At 46.6% G+C, this 18784-nt stretch overlaps 1 protein-coding gene across 10 annotated transcripts in view; it reads right to left on the bottom strand.

Annotated features, from left to right (window-relative positions):
• Positions 1 to 18784, bottom strand: part of NUMB (NUMB endocytic adaptor protein) — a 421644-nt gene that overhangs the window by 202798 nt on the left and 200062 nt on the right. For 6 of the 10 annotated variants that reach the window (XM_085627239.1, XM_085627247.1, XM_085627246.1 and 3 more), the window contains exon 2: positions 4635 to 4697. The exons of 1 other annotated variant lie outside the window; for it this stretch is intronic. The gene's annotated coding sequence lies outside the window, so the exon portion shown is untranslated. The remainder of the gene's footprint in view (positions 1 to 4634; positions 4698 to 18784) is intronic. 3 more of the 10 variants (XM_085627238.1, XM_085627241.1, XM_085627240.1) reach the window with 1 other exon arrangement.

The following is an 18784-nucleotide window of genomic DNA, read 5'->3' as shown; positions in this document are numbered from 1 at the left end:
ATACCCGACGGGCTCCTTATTAGGGAACACTCTTATGGAGATCTTTTATCCAACAGCCGTCCGGTGAAGTGGGGGTGAGGGGCTCTAATTTAATGTAGATGAAAGGAGATAGTGATTGTGAATTAAAATAGGGATGGGAGGGCTTCTCAATCAGTTTATTATGAAGCCTCCTTACCTACTTAAAAGCTATGAGGTGAAGTGTTGGTAACGTAGATTTATGTGCTAGGTTGTATACACTGCCTCATCTAGGGTCAACATGTTTCTCGCTCTATCTGAGGATTACTCTAGCGATTCTTCAGGACCTAGCATTCATATTGGTAGCTAGTGTTCCACAAGTTTACCTGTAACCCGGTCTACCCTACCAATTCCATAGGATAGCACACTGCAGTTCCTGGTAGGCTACGCAAGGAGTTCCTTGCGTTAGACACGCCGAGTCCGTGTCACCGGTCATCCTACCCCGCTCTACCAGGACTGGGATCACCATAAGAGTGTTCCCTAATAAGGAGCCCGTCGGGTATTGCACCAGCCGACTCGATGTGGAGCAGCCCGATGATGAAGCAGGACATCCTGATGGGTGTGTGAGGGCTTCCATATCCAACATTGTTGCCTCTACACAAACTCTCATGGACACCACTTGGTCCGTCTCGTTTGTTAAAGGAACAGCTTCGACACTTTTTTGGTTGTATATCTCCAACGGGGACTCAGATTTCACCAGGGGCCCCTTTTGGCCACGCTATATGTAGATGACATTATTTTATTTGTGCGCAACCCAGCTACAAATCTTGCCCCACTAATTCATGAGGCGAGTCGCTTTGGTGGCTTTTCCAGGACAGTCATTAAATGGGCCAAGTCTGAGATCTTTGCCTTAACAGATGGTACAACACCTTTCACGTTAGACTTCCCCTTACAGTGATGTAACAACCCCCTAGATATTTAGGTATTTTATTACACTGTACAGCTTCAGATGCCATCCGCCTCAATTAAGGCCTTGCCATAGATCGCTTATCGATGCAGATTGATCACTGGGTAACGCCCCCACTGCCTGCTGGTAGGATAGCCATTATTAAAAAGGTCGTTTTGCCTCGCTTTCTCTACCTGTTTTTAAATATCCCCATACCACTCACAACTACATTTTTCACTACTCTCTGGAGTGTGTTGACAAAGCTGGTCTGGGCCGGTGGACAGGCCCGGTGGGGTGGCAAACGTTCACTATGCCCTTTGAGCGAGGCGGTTTTGGAGTGCCTGATCTGTACTTATATTATCTAGTAGCGCAGACACATTATGCCTATTTCTGGTACCATCCGAATGCACGGCTTCAGTATTTGAAGCCTGAGCACTTGCAGGCACGGCCCTCCCCCTCTCCACCATCCTCCCACGTGGCCTATCGAGGTCACCCATGGAAATCCACACATTACAAACCATATGCTGGGCCTGGGAAAGGATTTGTAGATATCTCGGGGTTGACTTTACTCCTCACACCTACCAATACTCGATAACCCATGGCTACCCCGGCCACTGAAACACTGTCGCAATATGCGCTCACCCAATGCTGCCTTTGAAGCGTGGGAGATATGTTCCAAGACAGCCGGGTGCGCTCAGTGGCAGATATCGTAGAGGACCGAGACATATCCATCTTAGACAATATTTTAATACAGGACGCGTACCTCGCAGGTAGCCTGGGCGGGGGATTTGGGACAACCTATGACAGACAAGATGGGGTCATATTGTTGTGAGCAGACCAGCTATATTTTCAGCACCTAAGCACAAACTACTCCACTTTAAATATATACATAGAGCTTATGTTACCCCCACACTAGTTGCAAAAATGGATCCAACTAGGCCGGACAATTGCCAGAAGTGTGCGGCTGAGCACGCGGATTTCATCCATCTGGAATGGAACTACCCCCCACTGTCCTTGCATTCTGGGAGACGGTCTTTAGACACTTGGCATTAAAGGTGGTAGCAGAACAGACCCCCTCCTCCCCACTGCTTGCGCTGTTGGGATATGTCCGCCCTCTAGGGGCTGGGATTCGGCACTTTACTGCTATCGCCCTGCTATTAGCCAAAAGGCAGATCTCCTTACATTGGGGTGGGATTGCGCCGCCGACAGTGAAGGCCTAAATGAGGGATCTCATGTACTGTGACACTACTAGTGATATTTATGCAACGCTGCTGCTCCTGGCTTCTCGACCTAAGAACATTTGGCAGCCACTCCGCTCCTATTTGCTGCTCCACCCTGAACTCACTGGCTGAAAGCCTTACAAAGCTGCACATAGATGTGTTGTTAGCTAGCCACCTAAAGAGGAAAACAATAAAACCTGCATTTAACTATCCTTGTACGAACCTGCATTGTTATGTGATTGTTGGCATTATATCCGTCATTGTCACATCGTATCCTAATGCTTACTTGACATACTATGTACTGCTTTTGTCATGGCAATTTTTTTTAAGAAACATAAGAAAAACATGTTTAAATAAAATAATAAAGGAGCGACATTGGAGTACATTTCAGTACCCGTAATTAGCATTTGACTTTCACAACACCATTGAGAAAGCTCTTGTGCACATCGCCCCACTGTAGTAGGTTTTATATAAATTCTTGGAAACCCAGAAAGGACACCTGTATGTACCTACTGGAGCAGTAAATTAAATACTATGGAGTACATGTGGCAATGTTCGTTGTGACTCCATAGAAACAGAACGAAAACAAGTACAGTGTACTTTACAAAAACTGCAAAATTCCATTTATAATAAGACTCAGTGTCAGACATTGCAGAAGCCTTGGAAGAGTTTCCTTCCGTGGGCGGGAATATAATGACTTGCCAGGAAATTGTTGAAGGTTACTGGACACAGAGTTGCTATGATTCAGCCATGGTGCATGGTTTCAGGCAGAGCAACATGTACAGCAAAAGTAGGGCAGCATTACCATAACACAGTCACAAGCAGAACCCGGGCAGGCCTCCTGCTACTTACTAGAGCTTTGTCAAAGCTCGACGGGAGTAGGCAGGGCAGATTTGAGGATACCGGGCTTCCTGCCTCCACTTATACACTCCTACTCACAGCTAACTGAAACTGTCATATTTGTAGTACAGAAACACAACTTTCAACATAGCTACTGTTTTAAATTGAGACAATTAGTAAAGACATATTCCCAGGTGACCTCTGCACATCGTGATATACCTGAACCACGATCCCCCTGCAACCCTATCTGAGGACTCAAAAGCACAGGTGGAATCATCCTGCATTAAGACTTACAAGCTTCTTGTGAAGTGCTGTCTTTTGTGTAACAAACCTAAAACTACCTGATTTTATTATGTCTCCTCCCTACCTGAATGACCCTATTTACTGAGACCAAAGCTATTCATTTGGAAACTATGTTTACATTGTAGCATGGGGACACATTAGGCACTTAGGCAAGAGGAAACTTACCAAGGTGGTACAGTATCCTAAAAATGGACTATCTGGCAGGAAATAACTAGATTCATCATACATCCTTTCTTTGCCAAACAAGCGACATGTCTCTATCCAGTGGAATCCTACAGCTGACAGTGGCACTTTAGTCCTATTTCAGCAAATGTCAGTTTTCCTATCTTAAAAAGCTAGCAGGTATAGAGGCTCCGAGCCCTGCTATTCTGTTTTTGAGGACTGGAGGTGAAACTGAGGATCTGAGGGACTCCACATATTCACACTGCACCAGTGGACTTTGTTGGGGGTTTGCTTCCTACCTCCCCCACCTTCCTACACATTCTGCAAGCGTTTGATAACCACCATGTATTAGGAATGCTACTTCTCTGCAGTTCTAGGGCTGGCTTTTGGATTATAAAGGATGTTTCTGCAGGGGTTTCAATCTGAGATTCTCAACTTTAAAGTGGGTGGAAAACAATCAAAAAGTTGCTGTTAACACTTGCCAAGGATGTGCTGCCAAGAAAAGTCAGACTCTACCCCTGATGCATACACGCGCCTGATGAAACCATCTACTGAGGGCAAACATTCCCCGTTTCAAGCTTTGAGACCTCTTTTCCCCACAATGGCCATCAGTTTCAGCTCCGGCTCATGACATCAGGCCACCCATCCAAGCAAGACTCTCAAACGCCCATCAGTCTTCTTCTTCATAACCCAAAGGGGGCTAGAGGGCGTGAAATACATTTAGCTGGTAAGGGAATAGAAGTTGTAGCACTGTCAATAATGGCCACAAAAGGTAGAAATGAGTATTACAACAAGTAGTAAAAATGTACTGCCTCTGGATTGCTTAAATTCTTTCTAGGGAGGTATGTGGAATACATTATAGGTTTCTAGATTGTTTTACTCCACGACTTAAACAGTGAGAAAAGACCGCAACTTTTAGCAAATAGGCAGGTGCCTTTACTGCATCCATTTATTGAGACAAACTGAATTAATAATGTATATGTAGGCCAGACTGATTCGGGTTTCCCATGAATGGGCCAGCATAAATACACTACTATAGGTGGCAGAGGTAATGATCTCCGCCCCCACACCACCCCTCCCACCCCCGCTGGGGCATCAGCCAAGAGCCAAATAAGTCCCTGAGTGTACTACTCAAGCACATTAAAAGGCATCGCACAATGAGTAGCCTGTGCCCTGAACCTCAAGCCTAAAGTGTTAAATGTACTCACCTTAGCACTGGCGTGCTCAATTCTCAGTGTAGATTTAAACTGATGTCACTGTTCCTTGAAGCCCTACAACACAACAAATATGCATTTTGATTAGAAATGAAACTTGCCTGACACAATACAGAGCAACAGTAGCAATGAGACATTTATCAGATAAGCCATCTTGAGTTTCTCTTAAGACACACATTTGCATCTCCAGAACGGCAGTGGATTCACCTATGGGCTGTGGGCACAAACAAAGGCAGCACGCGCTGTTCCCACTCAAGAACAGCCACTTCCTCTCGGCGCGAGCAGCTGTCAACAGTCACGTTTCCGAAGCATAAATGATTCAACAAGCGCGCAGCAGAGCAGATGAGGAAGTGGTGAGATTGCAGATTCCAGGAGGTGTCAGGGCTACGAGAGCTGAAGCTGCAAGAGGTGCCACCTTTTCATGACGCCATCACAGCCCGCGATGTCAAACTCGAGGGAAAAAAGATCTGGTTTGTAAGAAAAAGGCCTGACCTATTTAAGTCAGCAAGTGACTATACTTCCTTCCCGTTCAAAGGGTACACGAATAAAAGAAGGGACACGGGAAACAGCAAGTAGAAGCGAACTCCTCATGAACACGTTTCGGATTTAAAATTAGGCATGAGGCAGCGGAGTCTGACATCCTCAAGGTAGGGATAGTGTAAGCGGAGGGGGTCTGGGTATTCAGAACAAGCAAGATGGGCGGAGGTGAGGTGAAGATCGGGAGGTGAGCCGTGACGAGGATCGAGTTCAATATGTCCCTTGTCAGCCGGCATAAAAGGTAAACGAAACCAGATCATCATTTTCCAACAGTGGGGAGGTGCTGCTTGGGAAGTGTAGTGAGAGTCAAATCGGGCACAGGTAGGGCTTGGAAGAGCGCCAAAAGCCTGATAACTAGATGTGGATGCGCACCACAAGCCTTCGTGAGAGGCCGGAGGTGGAGGGCACCACAAGTCTTCCCGAGAGGCCGGAGGTGGAGGGCACCTCACGCCTTCCTGAGAGGCCGGAGGTAGAGGGCACCACACATCTTCCACCACACGTCTTCCTGAGAGGCCGGAGGTGGAGGGCACCACACGCCTTCCTGAGAGGCTGGGTGTGGAGGGCACTGTAGGAGAGTAGGATTTGCTTCTTATGGTTACCTCCACTTTTTGCTGATGTTTCACTGTTTTTCGACTTTAGTTTGGCTGGGACCCTGCTATTCAGGGCCCCAGCCTAGCTGCTTCCTCTCTAAATGGATTCCATGTACTTTAGGTACACTCCAGATTGGATTCTGGGGTACCCTTATAAGTTCCTAGTATATGGTACACTATGTGCCCAGGGCATGGGTACCCCAGAGGCCTACCAGGGGCTGCCGCAGGTATTATGTCACCCCTGGGAAGCCATTCAAAATGACACAACAGGTGTGCTGCAGCCTGTTTAAGGTGGTGTATGCACCCCTTACCGAGATATAGGTTCCCTATATCTCTCCATATCACTGCACTTATAAACCTATCAGTCACCCCTATTGCATGCCTTATCAATCCTGAAAGCAGGGTGCTGGGTTTTATGTGAAAGAGTGCCCATGCATGAGCAGAGCCCATCTGCAGCCTTCGGAACCTTAATTCAGGGGTTGTTTGTGATGCAGCCAAACCATATACTCTTAAGTGCATTATAACCTCGCGGTAAATGCAAACCTTGGAATGGCTGCATGGAAACATCTCATGTTTGGTGTCAAACACCTGGGAATCATACCTCTACACCAGTAAGTGGTGTGGGAGGTATGATTTCACCCTACTAGAGGGAGGAACAAGACTGCACCGGTACACCCGGTAGCAGCTTCACAGACCCTGGCATCACAAGATGGATGCTGCCAGCCACAGATATGAGTCTGCCCTCCTGCTGCTGGACGAAACTCCGGCAGGGGAGGCCTGGACAATAGGTTTCCTGTCACAGGGAGGTGTAACCACCTCTCAGACAGGCTTTAGTGTATTGGGACTGGGTGGGTGCACTCCAAGAGTGCTTCGATGTCTGCACTGGGGGCACATTTGGTGTCCTTGTGCATAGTCCAGCTCAAACCGGTTGCAGGGGCACTCAGCCCCTGCTCTGGCGCGAAACTGGACAAAGGACATGGGTGTAGCCACCCCTCTGTCCGGACCCTCCCATAGGTGGGTCCCCATAGTTTGTCCCACCCCTTCCTTGGGTATAAAGTAGGAACCCCTGACTACAGCACTTTAGATTTACCTGGACGAAACTCTGCTATAGAATCCCAGAACTTCTACTATCTACAAGACGTTGGATGACCGAAGAATCTCCCTTGGAGTAAAGGAGTTACTCCCCTGCAAGGAAGGCACCAAAGACGCATTTGTCCGGTTTGCATCGCCGTTGCTCCCAAAGGACACCGACGATTTTGCCACACAGGAGGTGGGTTTCCAAGCTTCCCCAAGGCCGATCCGTGCTCTCAGCAAACCTGAGATCCAAAGCCCTTGTGGGGACCGTGCAACCCAAACCCCTGGACACCGCGACCATTTGCAGCAGCATATGGTTTTTGGCGATCCCGGAGGCTGTGCTTTGTGCTACTTGTAGTCCAGACCCGAGCAATGATTCCACCGAAGATTGTTGGCCTACACTCCTCGAGTGACCCATGGGCTGGTATCTAGTGATTCCTCTTGAGGTCCCTTCGCGATCCCTTGTCCGTCGACTTGTGGGTCCCTGAGAAGAGTACTTTGACTTTGAATGGGCTTACCTGGTTGCTCCAGACGTGCCCTGACTCGCCCTCGCTTGGGGAGTCCACAGGACCTTGCTAGTCCACACCGAAGCCATTTTTCTCTCACCGCGTGGGTTGCCGTTGCCAAGGCTTGTTGGTCTCCAATCCAGAGACTGACCCCCCCCAGCACTCAATATCCTTCGTGGGACAGCTCGCCTGCGGACTGTGGTTGTCATTGACGCCTCCTGGTCCCCGTGGCAGTGGAGTCAAGCTTCACCTCTTTGCACCTGAAACACCCGACATCAGTGGGCATTCGTCTATCATGCCCCTGGTCACTGACAAGTGACCCAGACACAGTCCCCTCTGCTTTCAGGTTCTTCACATCTTCGATCCAGGCTTGGATCACCCCGGACACTTCTCCTTTCCACGGCAGCAGCACTTTGCCGCACATCACCATTGAAATCAACGACGATTCCCAACACCATTTGACACCTATGCACCCGGCTTCCCTGGGTGAGGTAACACGAGTACTCCGGTGTTCCCATGGGTGCTGGCCCTAGAACCCTCTAAGTCTGAAAGGGTTTGCTCAAAGTCCTCTCTTAAGTGTCCTTATTCTTTAAAATTCCAACCGCGATGTTCACATTGAATTGTACGGGGCTCGTGGCTGTGTTCTCACACTGCACACGTCCCCCGTGGGTCCCCTGTGCCACTACCTTGGGTGGTTCCTTGGGGTCCCAGCGATTCTACGTGCTCTAGGCACTGTGTCTAGTCAAGTCGTGGTTCTTATACCACTTTAATATATGGTTAGGTCTCCCCCTGGGGCCCATTGTATATTGTGCTATTTACTGTCGTTTAATAACTGTGTTATTGTGTGCCTTGCTCTCAAACTTCATAAAGAGGTTAGTAGAGAGGGTTTAGAAATAAATACATATATTTTAGACATATATACCTTGTGTGGTTCTCCTTTCATTTAGTTATTCAGGAGGTTATAACCTGGTAAACCAAGCTGCTTTACACTCCTTCAAGACTTAGCCTGAAAGCTGCTCTCCATAGCTACCACTAGGATAGCTTTCAATAAAGGTTGTCTTAAACCTAATCATCAATAAGGGTTGTTTGGAATGGTGCAAGGTGCCCACTATAACTAGTGGACTGCATATACCAGGCCAACTTCTCACAGGCACCACACGTCTTCCAGAGAGGCCAGAGGTGGAAGGCACCACACCCCTTCCAGAGAGGCCAGAGGTGGAAGGCACCACATGCCTTCGTGGGAGACCGGAGGTGGAGGGCACCACACACCTTCGTGAGAGGGTGGAGGGCACCACGCGCCTTCCTGAGAGGCTGGGTGTGGAGGGCACTTCCTGAGAGGGCAGAGGTGGAGGGCACCACGTGCCTTCCTGAGAGGCTGGGTGTGGAGGACACCACAAGCTTCCTGTGAAGCTGGGTGTGGAGGGCACCACAAGCCTTCCTGAGAGGCCGAATGTGAAGGGCACCACACGCCGTCCTGAGAGGCCAGAGGTATCAGGCACCACACGCCTTCCTGAGAGGCCATATGTGGAGGGCACCGCACGCATTCCTGAGAGGCCGGATGTGGAGGGCACCACACGCCTTCCTGAGAGGCCGGAGGTGGAGGGCACCACAAGTCTTCATGCAGAGCCAGATGTGGAGGGCACCACATGCCTTCATGCAAAGCCAGATGTGAAGGGCACCACAAGCCTACATGAGAGGCTGGAAAAGCCCTCAAAGATCTGTCAACAGCTGTCCCGAGGGACTGTATTGCCAAGACCATGTTTCACCTCTTTGCAATTAAAGGAGCATTGGCAAAGCCAAGAGGTCTCGAGAATGAGAACAATTGGTTTTAGCAATGGATTTGCAGCCATGCTGTACAGCAGCGCAGATAAAAATCTTTTTTTAATTTTTTTTAGGTGCTATGACACGGCCAGTGCTAATGCGCTTTTTTTTTTCTTTAAAAAAAAAAAAACATTAGCACGGACTGAGTGGTAGCTCTTTTGAAAAAAATATTTGTATTATAATAGCCATGGGCACCTCCATCCCCTCTCGCCTGTACCTCCATCCCCTCTCGCCTGTACTCTACCCCCTCCCATGTCCTTATTTCACGCCCTTCCTACCGCCCTCTCTATGTGTTGTCTTTTCCCAATCCACTTCCCCATTTGTTTGGGGGAGTGGGTTGGTGGACGAGGGAGGGAGAGAGCGATGGGAGTGTACAAGCAAGAGGGGATGGGGAAGCATATGGACAACTGTTGGGGGCTTGAGGGGCTAGGGGGAGCACACAAAGGAGGGTGAGCAAAAGAGGCTACTCCTGGCACACGGGAAACAGAGGGTGGGCGGGAGGGGATAGGTCAAGCATTCCGACAAGAGCGAGGATAGGCAGGAAGGGCACACACACAGATGAAAGGGGGTGGGCAAGAGGGACAATCACACGGACAACTAAGGGTGGTCGGCAGGAGCAAACACAGACACTAGAGGGTGAGCAGAAAGGGCAAGAATAGGGGCAATGGATGTTAGGAAGGCACACAATTAACAGAGCATAGAAGAAAGGGGCTGAAAAAGCACACAGACAACGGAGCGTGGGGAAGAACACAGAGGGGGGAGAAAAACACGAGGAATACGGCTGGAAATATACACACTCTTGTAGAGAGCTTAACCAAAAAGAAACAAGCATTGGTCTTGCCAATGCGAGAGCTATTGGCTTTGTCAATATGTTTTTTGTTTACATGTTGCACATTAGGACGAGTTGTTGTGCAACATGGCTTAAAGAAAAAAAGCGACACGATGAAATCAAAGATTGTCGCATCATTGCTTTTTTTTTTTTTTTTTTTTTTAATTCAAGCCCTAATGCACAGCAGCTCCTGCTGCTGTGCAACATGTAAAAAAAATGTTTTTAACTAACAAAGACTGTAGATCTCGCATAGGCGAAACCTAATGGTTCTGCTAATGCTCCAAGACCACGCAGTTCGTTATTGACTTGAACTGGAAGCCCGCCCTCCTGGAAACATAAACAAAGGTTGTCAAGAATGTATTTTGGTCAGCGTCCATTCCCAAGACCCCTTAATATTGCTTTGCGTACCTGAACTGAGCCTCTCTACAATCAGCAGAATTACAAAACAAACCTGTGATCAATTTCTTACCCAAAATGTTCCAAATTATTCGAAAAATGTTTTAACAACTAATGCATACCACTAATCTACTATAAACATTATGATGTGCACATCAACCGCGTGGCACACCAAATGTGCTATCTGCCCTATTCAATTTTATAGCAAGACTATAGGCTTTCTGTCCTAAGGCAGTAAGGAACGAGGAAAACAATAGTGGTCAAGGAGTGGCGGGCGAACTACGGTTCAAGGTACGGCGGGGGAGGAGGGAGGCAAGCAACAATGGGGCAAGCAGAGATGGGGGTTGGTGGACGGGGCACACAAGGGGCTGGAGGAAACCAGTGGAGGGAGATGGTGGAAGAGACTGGGCAAGAGACAAGAGAATGCGGGTGGAGTGGGAGGTGTGCGTTTCAAACGAGCAGCAAAATGATGCACTCTTATGGCGTGTTCCACTAAAAAGTAAAAAAGAAAAATATACATTGCCTATGGAGCCGTGCAGCCAGCGGAAGGACACTGGTCGCAGACAGAAAACTGTACTTGATACAAGCTCCACAGAAAGGCCAAAAACAGGAAGAGAAAGTCAATGGAGTAGGTGCTGACCAATGACAAAATAGGAAATGAGATGGACATGAAAGCCAACCAATGTTAAGTAATGGGAGAACCCTGTTCAAGTTTTTTTTATTTACAAGAAATTTCGCAAACGCTGTGCAGGCAAAATATAGAAAAGTAGCACCTGAAAAAGTGCACTTTGAAAGGACACAGGAAGGCGTCAGTGCTCCAGAAGAACAACAAACAAGAAAAGAGGAAGAAAAGCTCCTCATAACTAATGAATAAAACAATCAAATAAGAGCAACAATGAAGTCAACCAACCAATGGTAAGCAAGGAGTAGGCTCCAAGCTCGTTTTAAGGTAATAAAATGTCTCACAACAGACAGAGCAGCTGCAAGACCTAAAAAATTTCAAAGGCAGTGTATCTTTTTTATCGACACCAGCCTGAAGGTCTCAAGCATCTCCCACTTTAAGTGACTAAAAAAAGCGCCAAAATGGTGTCACCACAAATTATTTTCAGATTTTGCTGGGAGTACTGAATTAATGTGCAAGATTTTATTGTAAGTTGTAACATTTGTACTAATTTCCAAGATATATAAGGTCAAAATAATCAATGCACAGACTGTAGAATACTTCTGTAGACCACCTATGTTTTATGGGGAACTACATGTCTGCACCACAAAAATGTGTTATATTTGTTTTTTTATTTGAATGATTGTAGACGTGCACTTTTGAACCATACTTAAGACAGAATACTTCCTCAAATGTTTCTCTTAATTGGCAGTCCCCAACAGGACTGGGGAAATGAAACTGGTACTGTGTCATGCATTTCATCTTTCGGCTGCTGCGAAAACAAATTAATTGATTCATTTCAATGGGGGATAGGAGCTTTGTCCCCCTTTCTGACTCGTATGACCGTAATTTAAGCATAACCGTATTGTGAGATGGGGTTCCCGCAGAACAACTGAAAACAGTGGTTCCTCCCAACTACAATTTACAAAGAAAATGTCTCCAGTTGTTAGGCTACTTTGTACATTTTATTACCTTGAAGCAATTGTCAAAAAGTTGGCCGATCCGCAAAATTAAAGCATTCAAAACGAGAATGGCACAGAATTTACAAATTTCCATCTAGAAAAAGATATTGGTTATAAGATTTACAACATTTTCAGTTTCAAATTGGGGGAAAAAACGTACAAAGGAGTGTGTGTGTGTGTGTGTGTGTGGTTCTAGTTGATCTGCCTCACATCAGGTACAACAATTCAAGGTTACCAACTAAATGGGAGTCAGCTAGGATTCTGCAACGTGCAGAGCAACCCCCTGCTGTAACAAGTCACAATAGGGCTCTGTGTCTCCTGCTTAAACAACTGTATTAAGAGTGGTAGATCAATGACCTTACAAACAAAGGTGTTGTTTGTGAAAGGGTTGGCACACACAGACAAGAAGAATGCCAAGTGCTAGCCTTGCCACCTATCCCTAAACACCCCGTTCGAATAGAGTCCCCTGGGGAAAGTGCTCATGCACTTTACTCTTGGACAGACCTAAAAGGCTACAGATCTTGATTGTGGGACTTTCACATTCAGTGCAGACAAGCGAAGGACGCATTCTTTCATATACACATGGCAAGGGTTGCACTTGCACTGGACATTAGAAAATATGCTGAGGACATTAAACCGGTTGGAGTATGACCATCCTACAATCATTTGCGCCCATTTTTAAAAGTTCACGTTAAAACGCTTCCAGGTGTAATCACCGTGAATATTTTGAGGCAGAGCCAACTGGACAGCACATGTACGGTTTGTTGCGAGGCATATTGTGACTTAGAAAGAACATAGAGGGCTGAGAGTCTGCCCATTGCTACCCATTGGTTGGCTTACCTTGACACCCTCATTTGCCTACTTTTTATTCATGTCCCAGCTCATCAAACGTGTGTTTGTCCCTCCCTTGGAGCACTGACTCTTTACAATATCTTCCGATTGGATGCCATTTCTGCTTCCACTGCTTGCTTTTTAAACACTAATCTGTTCTTGTGTGTGAAGCACTCCATTAGAGTATGTGTGTTTTCAAGTTGTCTCCCTTGTGTATGCATCTCACCCTGCACTCACTGTTGCTCTCTACTACCTCACAGCTTCTCCCCGCTCCCTCCCACTTACACTCAACCCTTGTGCTTCTCCCCAATGCTTCCTCCATAGCGCCCTCCATGTTGCTTTCTCCCAACCCCAGCATTGGTTTCGCCCAGCGCTCCCCCGTTGCTTTCGTGTCCCCTCCAGATCTCCTCCCTGTTGCTTGTGAGTCCTCTCCCATGTTTCTTTGGTGTTCATGCCATGTGTTACTTTCTCATTTCCCCCTACCTCTGCAGTGTTGCTTCTGCTTCCCCCAATTAAAAAAAACAAAAAACATTTTCTGTTTGGTAATCGATTCAACTCAGATCAATAGCTAAAACAAAACGAGCATTGGCAAAGCCAATAGGTTTTGTCTAAGTGAAATATATTGGCACTGTTAATGCCTTTAAGACATGTTGCCCATCTGCTGTGCAACATGTCTTAAAGTCGACCACGTCATTCGCTTTTTCTTTTCTTAGCCATGTTGCACAGTAGCCCGCACTGCTGTGCAATATGTAAAACAAAACAACAACAAAAAAAGCAGGAGCAAGAAGAGGGATAACCAGGCATGGGCAGAGCAGAGGAAGTAGGAGGGAAGAAAAAAAAAAACTACCTCAACCACAGCGCTAGTAGCGGACGGGCACTAGTTAAGTGGAATGAAACTGTGCTTGGTCCATGGCTCCACAGAAAGAAAGGGAAGTGACGCTTCACCTGTGCTGGCCAAATAGGAGGCAGCAAAGAAGAGTGACACTGAAGACAGTAAATGGTAAACAGTGGACGGGCTCCAAAACCATTTTTGGAAACAAAAGTCTAGCAAACAAGAGAGCATGCTCTAGTGCATGCTCACACAGGCTCGACCAGGCTTTGCTTACACTGGCCAGTCAGGAGGCAGCAATGAAGAGAGACACTGAGGAGAACAAATGTAAAGCAATGGGCAGAATCTAAGCCCATTATTGAAAATGAAAGTCGCGTAAGCAAGAGCGCATGCACATGCAGGTTCGACCTAAAAGTAGTCGCCCAGGGGTCGGGCTCTCGGTGACTGGAGGTCAGTGTGCACGAGTCGGTCACTGGTGACCAAGGGCAGCAGCTCAGCCTCGAGGCACAGAAGAACTACAATGTCACACAGCACTTTATAACTAAAATTTGTAGAAAGCACTTCTGAGCACTTCTTCCTGCTGCACAACGAGACTAGAGAGGGGCACAACATCTTATAGTTCTGTGTGTAAATGAAATGTATGTATAAATCCTTCCTGTGCTTTGAGACTTGTAGGCAGATAGGAGAGAGGTTACTAAATCAAATAGCGCTATTGATACAATATTTGCAAATGCTGTGTAAACCGCCACGCACTGCAGCACACTGAAACGTGAGAGTACTAAATACAAAAATATGTGTAAATGATATAGAACTTCTTACTGGAGGCTTGGGGAGGACTGAACCCTGCCCAGAAAGCTAGATTTAAAATATGCGAGTAGAATGCCTCATACTGCGGAGGGTGCAGATGTAATAAAGTATTTAGTAATAAACCGTTGCATACACACACACACACACACACACACACACACACACACAGTAGTTGTGTATATTTGTCATACCACTCCTTAATGCAGCAGTCGGAAGCGCTGTAGAGGGCGCTAAATCGTAAAACACTAAGACAACTATTTCTTGATCTTCTTGACAACACCTCAGACTGCAGTAGCGTGGAAATGTACAATGAGCACTAAAGATCGTAGCGCTAGATATATACAGTCGCAACGGCTTACTACAGTGCCTCGAGAACGTGAAATGAGTACTAAATCATATAGAATTAAAACGAGTTCGATGTATGTTCTGTTGAACGTCTCTTCCTGCAGAATCTTGAGCTGGGGAAAGGGAGTACTAAATCATGTAACGAAATGAATAACTCGTCTGTGTATCGCCTGTATGATAAATACGTTTATGTACGGTACTTGCTGGTCACTATTAGAATGGCCGTGATCTTAAAATCGCCCTTTCATCCCCTTTTGACTCTTGGAATTCCTCTTTTGTGACTGCGATACCCAATGGGAACCTTCGAGTCAAAATAATGATTTCACTTGGGACACGGAGTGGGTGCTGCCCTCTGTCCCAACACCCCACAACCTCAGAACTGCAAACATGCATACTTTCAGCCCGTGCCTCACTGCCCCTCCCTCAAGGATAGGAAAACAATGGTCTCAAACTTTTAGCCAGACTAGCGTACCACCAATCTGTTTTTTTATTTTTTATTTTCCAGGGCACCGCATGTCCTGATTCAGCTTCAAGGAGCTGTGGCTGTTTCTTACACCAGAAGTCACTATCGCGTCATAGCTTTTTACATTTTTTTTTTTAGCCATGTTGCACAGCAGCCCATGCTGCTGTGCAATAGGTTTTTTTTTTTTTAAGCAGGAGGGTCAAGGAAGTAGGGAGCACTAGACGAGGGCAGGGGGAGTTGAAAGGTGGGAAGAAGAAATAGTACCTTAATCACAGTGCGAGTAGCAGACGGGCTCTAATTACATGGAATCAATCTGTGCTTTGTCCATGCTCTACATAAACAGGAGTGACGTTTCACCTGCACTGGCCAATTAGGAGGCAGCAAAGAAGAGTTGACACCGAAGCCATCAAATAGTTAGCAATGGGCGGACTCTGAGACCATTATTAAAAACAAAAGTCTTGCAAGTGAGAGTGCATGTGCTGGCTCAACCTAACAAGCATTTGCAATGCAATAGGTCTCGCATTATAAAAGTTTGAGCTATTGGCATTGCTAATAATAATGCAACACCAGTAGCGCAAACATTCAGTAATGCGAGACCTATTGCATCGCAAAAGTTTTTTTTGTTGCTTTTTTATATAGCGCGACTTGACCCAAAGGCGTGCATTTATTTTGTATTGAGTTCAGTGCAATTATGTTATTATGTGGCACAGAGTAGTATTATGCGGAGTGTATTTATGTTGCATTAAGTAGAGAGTAATTATGTGACGTTGAATTATGTAGTATTGAGTGGTATGTGGAGTGCATGTATGTTGCATTGAATACAGTAATTATGTGACGTGTAATTATGTGGTTCTGAGTGGTATTATGTTGAGTGTATTTATGTTGCATTGAGTAGAGTGTAATTATGTGGTGTGTAATTCTGTGGTACTAAGTGGTATTTTGTGGAGTGTATTTATATTGCATTGAGTAGAGTGTAATTATGTGGCTTGTAATTGTGTGGCACTGAGTGATTTCGGGGTGTATTTATGTTGCATTGAGTAGAGTGTAAATATGTGGTATGTAATTATGTGGCACTGAGTGGTATTATGTGGAGTGTATGTTGGAGAGCGAGAGGGTTAGAAAGAGTGAAAGAGAGAGAAAGAGAGAGGGGGAGAGAGAGAGAGAGAGAGAGAGAGAGAGAGAGAGAAAGAGAGGGAGAGAGGGAGAGAGATAGAAACAGGGGGGAGAGAGAGAGAGGAGAGATAAAGAGAGAGCGGGAGGGGAGAGAGAGACAGAGAAAGAGAAATAGAGAGGAGAGAGTGAAAGAGTGAAAGAGAGAGAGAGCAAGAGAGGGTGGGAGAGACTGAGAGAGAGAGAGAGAGAGAGAGAGAGAGAGAGAGAGAATGAGGAGAGAGAGGGGGAGGAGAGAAAGAGAAAGAAAGAGGGAGGGAGAGAGAGAGAGAGAAAGAGAGAGGAGGGAGAAAGGGAAAGAGTGAGAAAGAGAGCGAGGGAGAGAAGAGAGAGATAGAGAGAGGGGAGGGGTATTGGGGTGATTCCCACTTCCGAAATGAATAAAGTAAGGCCCTGAGAAATGTGGGGCAGAGGGGTCATTATGTCACAATCCTCACCTCACACTGTGTTTCAGGTCTCTTGTGCTGTGACATTTAGAGGCAGAGGATGTGGCGCTGCGGTCAGAGCTGCAGTTAAAAATGTTATGCTACAACTCCTGCTTTGTAAAATTAGGATAAGAGCAAACTTGGCACCTCGCTGCTGTCCGAAGTATCATCGTTTTGAGTTTAACAAGGGTCAGAAAGTACTTGAGACAAGAGCAGCTGTTTAAATGCAGACAAACATCGATGAGCTACAGCTCCTAACAGCCTTCCAGCAGCGTTTGAGCGCTATGTACCTGGGATCAGACTGGTCGCTCTCGTCTGGCCCAAAGTAACCGACTGCAAACGGAGTGAAATGTTGACATTAATATGATGCCATCCTTCTGATAGATACGTATACACCTTTAGAGGCACAAAGGGCTTGTGACCTGCTGAGTGGTGCTCAGACCACACGCTGCACCTTAAACAAAGACTGCTGCAGCAGGGACGCCCCCTTTTAAGGCGGTACCAGTGATTGCACAGGACATCCTTGGATCACAATATTTGGTAGCCCTTTTGTGGTCAGGGTAGATATGCATTGTATTGTTTGTCTGTCCGTTAATCCAGCGGATGGCACATGGTTCTGAGCTCCGAATAAATGTCGTCTGTGCTGGTGCCATCTCATGCCGCCTCTTATCAAAGGAACCTGCTGCTGGGACCTTCTGGCCTGGAATAAAGAGCGCGACTGCGTGTATTAATACCAGAGCTTGACCAATGGCCACCGAGAGTCAGTAAGGAAAGAACTTCAGCCAGTGACAACCATTCTCTGGAAGCCCATAGAAAATGATATTTGATACAAGTGCAAGGAGAAAGCCTCAGACCCAATGTGAGCAGGCTGGTACATGAAGGACAGACGCGTTATACGACGATGCAGATTTCTGAATGAATGGTATTTAGTGGCCATTGCCACACATCGGCTGGTATCTACAACAAGCAGAGAGCAAACAGTGGCACCCCGAAAAACACTCCTGTCCTGCAGATCCAGCAGAATGCTTGAGAAGCATGCAACACCAACATCAAAACCGGGTGACTGATCACAAGCAAAGCTTTCCAGTGGGAAAGGCACACAAAATAAGTACTGAACGCTCTGCAGTTACTGCCCATGTCACTGACATCAGTTTGTGTCAGAAGTTTTTCACTACACGTGCACCCCAAAAATAATACTTATTACCGAACATTCTTAGTTTGTCCAGGACATAAAGAACACCCAGAACTGGATGCCTGGAAGAGAGGGAAATAAATGGGGGCGAGAGAGAGGTAGATAGAACGAAAATCAGGGACAGAAATTAGGAAATCCAGATAAGGGGGGGGGGGGGGGGGGGGGAGATAACGATAGTGACAGACAGAGAGAGCAAGAGAAAAATGAAAGATAGGAAGAAAAAAAAGTCACGGGACAAAAATAGACAGAGATACAGAGAGAGGGAGAGAGAAGACAGACAGGAAGTGGCAGAGAAAGAAAGGTGGAGAGACAAGAAGAGAGCGAGAGAGTGACAGATGGCTAGAGAAAGATGAGAGAAAGTTAGGGAGAGAACGGGAGGCAGACAAAGAGAGAAAGCAAAACAAAGACAGAGCCAGGCAGGGAGAAAGAGACAGGGAGAGGCAGACTAAGAGCTAAGAAGAGAGCGCTACAGAGAGAACCAAAAAAAATACTGAGAAAGAAAAAAAACATTGTGAAACAAGCAGGAAGTGGGATGATGGAGGGGGTGGCAAATGTGTGCACTTTCACGGGCGCTTTGATGTTCTCAGTAACCGCGCGGCTCACTGAGAACATCAAAGCGCCCGCGAAATGTACACGCAGGCTACCAAATGGTGCGCACGCCCGGCGCACATGCACTGTAGTTGGGGGCCTGGAAAGCACTCGTTTG

The sequence above is a fragment of the Triturus cristatus genome, chromosome 9 (genome assembly GCF_964204655.1).
Source record: "Triturus cristatus chromosome 9, aTriCri1.1, whole genome shotgun sequence".
Classification (NCBI taxonomy): Eukaryota; Metazoa; Chordata; class Amphibia; order Caudata; family Salamandridae; genus Triturus; species Triturus cristatus.
This window is presented reverse-complemented; position numbering and strand designations above follow the sequence as displayed.